Source organism: Suricata suricatta, chromosome 7 (assembly GCF_006229205.1).
Source record: "Suricata suricatta isolate VVHF042 chromosome 7, meerkat_22Aug2017_6uvM2_HiC, whole genome shotgun sequence".
Classification (NCBI taxonomy): domain Eukaryota; kingdom Metazoa; phylum Chordata; class Mammalia; order Carnivora; family Herpestidae; genus Suricata; species Suricata suricatta.
Window position 1 is genome coordinate 554,056 of NC_043706.1, and position 5,964 is coordinate 560,019.

The 5,964-nt window shown below is 39.7% G+C and overlaps 1 pseudogene; it reads right to left on the reverse strand.

The window, feature by feature from the left end:
* Positions 1-333: 333 nt before the first annotated feature.
* Positions 334-5,067, reverse strand: LOC115296430 (annotated as a pseudogene).
* Between the last annotated feature and the right edge of the window lie 897 nt (positions 5,068-5,964).

Consider the following 5,964-nt stretch of genomic DNA (forward strand, 5'->3'; position numbering starts at 1 on the left):
ATTGAAGAAGAAAACCAAAACGGGAGGCATCACAATCCCAGACTTTAGCCTCTACTACAAAGCTGTCATCACATGTTTCCATTCTTAATCTCTGCTCAATCTTGACCTTGTGATTCCTCACCGTCTTCTTAGTTCATTGCTATTTATGAAACATTTAAAAATATTTCATATAGATTCTCTTTTAGCATGAGTGTTTGCAGAACACAACTACTTCACCACTCATGGATGTGAAAATTTGCAACTGACTTTTAATTTTGAGTAGTTGTCAAAAGTTAGTTTCTATAAGTAAAATGGCCAGTTTTGCAATATATCATTTTCTCAGAAGAGAAAAGCTTATACATCTAAAGAGATGAAACTGAAAGCCTGCCAAATTCTTCCTATAACTTTCGCATCTCCTCTGATGTCCTCATTCCTCAGTGAGTGGATTATGGGGTTTAGCACGGGAGTGACAACACTGTACAGGATGGATACCAGCCCGTCTTTCTCCAGCGAGTATGTTGATATGGGCCGCACGTACGTGAAGATGGAGCTGCCATAGTACAGAAGGACAATGACCAGGTGCGAGGCACAGGTAGAAAACGCTCTTTACCTCCCTGCTGAGGAGCGGATCTTCAAGATGGTAGAGATAATATAGAGGTAGGAGAGGACGATACCCAGGACAGGAGCCCATCCAGTGAAGACCCCAATGGACAGCAATGCCAACTCATTGATGGAAGTGTCCTCACAAGACAACAGCAGCAAAGGGGGGATGTCACAGAAGAAATACTACAGCTGGTTGTTGCCACAGAAGGGCAGGCGGAAGGTCAGTGCCATGTGCACCACTGAGTTGAGCAAACCCCCAGTCCAGCACGAGGTGGCTAAGCGGCTGTACAGGGCCCTGTTCATAATCACGGAGTACCTCAGAGGTTTGCAGATTGCAATGTCACAGTCATATGCCATGGCTGCCAGGAGCAGACACTCTGATCCTACTAAAAAATAAATGCAAATGGTTGTGCCCCACAGCCCCCACAGGACATGCTCTTCTTCTCAGATAGGAGATGCACTGTCATCTGGGGGACATTGGTGGTGGTGTAGCAGATCTCAAGAAAAGGAAAGTTTTCCAGAGGAAAAAAATAAATACATGGGAGTGTGTAGGCACAGAACAATCATGGTCACCAAAATTATGAAGCTATTTCCTCCCGAGGTGCATATACAAGTTACAAAGAAGATGATGAGAAGTAAAAATCGCAACTCATTTAAGTTGGAGAATTCCAAGATGATAAACTCAAACAGAGTTTTTGGTTTTCTCCTACCATAATATGGCTCTGAAATTGGGAGCAAGGAAGCTCAGAAATCTGTAATCATGTACTACTCCAAAAACAGTCTATAAAAAAAGAAAGTAAAAGCTTCACATTTGACAAAGTAAAATTATTTATCAACAAAAACATCATATGTATCTGAAAACATGCACAATGCCACAACAAATAAACACTGTGCCTCAGCACCCAGCATAATTATAAACAGTCTCTCTTCCTTCTGCAGATGAAATCCCTTAAAATAGACACTACAGGGGCGCCCGGGTGACTCAGTCGGTAAGCTTCTGGCTTTGGCTCAGGTCATGATCTCACGGTTCGTGGGTTCAACTGTCAGAGCCTGAAGCCTGCTTTGGATTCTGTATCTCCCTCTCTTTCTGACCCTCCCCTGCTCATGCTGTCTGTTTCTCAAAAATTAAAAAAAAAAAAAGACACTACAGGCAGTTTTGAATTTTAAAAGAAGCCTGCAAAGGCCACATGCACCCTAATTTGTAGGAAGGAAAGACCCATCTGCTTTGTCTTCCTGGGGTTGTAGTGATTTGGAGGTTTATTAGGTACAGTCATTAGTGGGTCAGTCAACTATGCTTTCTGGACACTTTTGAAGGCTGGCATTTGTAGACTGCACATAGAGTTTGTCACATTTTACGTATCACCGAGGGTAAAGACAGCAGAGAAGCACAGCAGAGAAAGTGGCACCAGAGATTCATAGTGTGTTCTGGGGGCAGCTCGGTAAAATATCGATGGAATTTACAGTTAAGCATAACACAAAGATCCTACAATTCAAGAGTCTGAATATTCAGGCTGGGACTTCAATATTCAGGTTATATAAATACATTCTGGCCACTGAAAGCCACTGGAAGAGAAAAGAACCTTCTTTGTATATAGAGAACAAGTTAACATTCCACAGGTCATTCACTGTGTGAAGCTGTATGGTATGCACTACAAATCACGACAGCCAGGGCGCGCCTGACTAACCTTTACTGGCTCCTAAGAGCCCACTGTTAATTTTCAGGAATTTGCAAGTCAGTTATCAAACACAGTCATTACTAAAAATGGAGTTATGTAAACATATAATTAAATAAATTGCAGTAAAAACAGAGGTGACAAATACACAAAAAAATCCACCCTAATCATTTTACCTGTTCCTGCCATCTGTGCTTTGGGGATTATCACTATTCCTGCATCTGCACGATGGGGACGCCATGGAGCGTGGACTTACCACTCCACCCTCCTCCCAAAGCAATACTCAGAATCACGGCCATAACTCGCAGTAGGTCATGCAGACTATTTATGCCACAGAAATCAGCAAATGCTCCCAATTAGCATTCTGTTCATGGTCTTTGTTGATTGTTTAGGCTGAAGAAATTGACAGGAAAAAATTAATGATGTCAATTAAATTTGTAAGTGTGTCATGTTTACAGCCCTTATGTTGTGAAGAGCATGGAAAGAAGAGGAAATGTTCTTCCAGGGTTAAAACTCTTTGAAATTTGTCACTCACATCACCAATGAGTGACGGAAATTCAGACACACATTTTTATTGATCCACTTTTGTCTTACTTATTGACATAGACAAAATAGCAACATATGTGGCATTCATCAGTGATGCAAGAGACTTCTTTGTTGAAGCAGGTGGACTATTATTTATAGTCTAACTTGATCGAATACCGGTTGCATTTCAGGTAGAGTTTGGCTGTGGAGTCAACAACAGCATTCTGTGAGCACTGATTCATTATACGGAATTGAGAATAACAAGTTTTGTTTCTTTCATTACTATTTGTAAACCGTATATTCCACACTCTTTAGGTGGGTGAAGTGTATAATAAATGTGTGTGTGTGTGTGTGTGTGTGTGTGTGTGTGTGTGTGTTTCCTGGAAAACCAGCTGTTAAACATTTACGAGCTCACCACTGGCTACAGCTCCTGAAGGTACTTCCTCTGCTATAGTGTGACCTAACCAGTTCAGTTCAACAAATAACTTGCTTAAAATCACATAGATAGTAAGTATCCATGTGGAGATCCAAGCTGCTCAGATCTGAATCCATAGTAGGAGATTTTTTAACAACCTAAGAGACAAAGCAGGTCTTTTCCTGTATGCTGATTCTGATCCATTGGTAGAGGTTTCAAGATTGTTTTTCCTATTTCTATGAATAATGACATTGGAGTTTTGGTAGAGATTGTACTGAATCTGTAGATTGCTTTAGGTAGTAGGGACATTTTAACAATATTAATTCTTCCATTCCAGGAACATGAGCTATCTTTTCATTTGTTTGTGTCATCTTCCATTTCTTTCATCAAAATCTTATAGTATTCACTCTATAGATCTTTTACCTCCTTGGATAAATTCATTCCTAAATATTTTACCTTTTGACGCAGTTGTAAATGGTGTTGTTTTCTTAATTCCTTTTGCTGATTGTCTGCCACTAAAGCATGTAAAAGTAATTGATTTTTGTGTGTTGATTTTGTTTCCTGCATTGTACTGTATTTGTCTATTCTTACCATTTTTGTGGTGGATTCTTAATAGTATTCTATATATATGATTATGTCAGCTACAACTTTACTTTTTTCTGATTTGAAGATTTTTGTTTTTCTTTGTACATAGGCTTTGACTTCAAGCCTACGTTGGATTGAAGTAATGAATGGTCAGTTTTGACATGTTCCTGTCTTAGAAAGGGAGCTTTCAGCTTTCACTGTTTAGTATAAGATTCGCTGTGGGCGTGTATTGTGTGAATTTTATTATGTTGGGGGGCATGCCTTTATACCTAACATATTGAGAGTTCTTATCCTGAGAGAATATTAAATTTTATCAAATGCTTTTTCTTTGTTCACTGAGATGACCATATGATTTTGATCCTTCATTCTGTTAATGTTGTGCAGCACACTTACTGATTTGTGTATTTTGAACCACCCTACCAATCCAGGAATTGATCTCACTTAATAATGTTGAATGATCCTTTACAAATCCTGTTTAATCCATTTTCTAGTATTTTACTGAGGATTTTCCATTTATGTTTATCAGGTATATTGGTCTGTAACATGTCTGGTTTTGGTAGAAACCAAAACCCTGCCCACGAAATTAGTTTTGAAGTGTTCGTTTCTCTTGGAAGAATTTGAGGAGGAACGGCTTTAATTCTTATTTAAGTGTTTGACAGAAATCATCTGTAGAGCTGACTAGTCTTTTGGGGAGGGTTTTTATCCCTGGTGTAATATCCTTACTTGTCATTGATCTCTTCAGATTAGGTTGCATGTTTTAGGATTTTTTTCATTTTTTTTCCTAGGCTATCCAATGGGTTAGTGAACAACTGTTCATAATAGTCTCTCTGTATTGTGGCATTTTTAAAGCATAAACCTCATTTATAATTGTATGTATTTGAATCTTCTCTATCTTTATCAGTTTATCTAGGTAAAGGATCATAAACTTTTGGTTATATTCTCAAAAACTCAAAGCTGTTTTGATTACTTTTGATGTTCTCTCACTAGCCCCTGTCATTTACAGCTGACCCTTGAAAAACATGGGGCTTAGGAGCACAAACATAAATCTTGAATGCCCCAAAATTTAACTGAGTAAACTACATAGAAAAGCATAAGAATCATTTTACCTGCCTCATCCCATTATGTATTCAGAGCAGCTTCATGCTAAGAAGAATCACCTCAGAGAGATTTCACCACCTGGGGAAGAAAGAAGAAGCCCCCGGAATCGTCCTCACCACCATGGACATCGGCAGCTATTACTACTGAGAAGATCCACAGTCTCTCTTGACAGGCCAGCTGGCTGACCATGCTTCCTTGAGTCCCACAACTCTGTCCTCTTTGCAGAGCTGGCTGGACCAGTGCTGCCCTGAGCCCTCCCCCAGGGACCCATTCACTGCAGTACCTCCTGTGTGGGTTGCCAGAGAACCTCTCTATCTATTGTGCCAAGGCTGTTGCTGGGCTGCAGCTCACTCCCTGGGCCTTGAATTGGGTCTTTGATCTATCATCCCTGGGGCCATCCTGTTATTGGTCCCCATTCACCCCACTGTGTCCTGTCCCCACTTTGACTTGGGGCAGCAGTGACATCTGCTACTGCTCTGTGTAGGCTGTTAATATCCAACATGTATAAAGAACTCATACAACTCAATATAAAAAAAAACCGTTCCAATAAAAATAGGTAAAAGACCCAAATAGATATTTTTCCAAAAAACATATATGAAAGGCCAACAGATACGTAAGCGGGTATAATCATTTTGCTGTGAGCATTTTGATATAAAAGTAAAAGGGTGTAAATATTGCTAATCATTAGGAAAATCTAAATCAAAACCACAAACCTATTAGAATGACTATCACCAAAAAGGACAAGAAATAACAAATGCAGGCAAGGATGTGGACCAAAGGATTTCTAGTGCACCATCATTGGAAAGGTAAATCGATGCGGCCACTACAGAAAATAGTGTTGAGGTTTCTCGAGAAATTGAAAATAAAACTACCATGTGATCCAACAATTCCATTTCTGGATATTGGCCCAAAGGAAACAAAATCACTATGTTAAAGTGATGTCCATGCCCCCATGTTCACAGCAGCATTATTCACAATAGCCAAGAGATGGAAACAACCTTGGGGTCTATCAACAGATAAGTGGATAAAGAAAACATGGTGTATCCTAAAGGAGAAAATAGGTGACAATCTCTTTGACCTCAACCA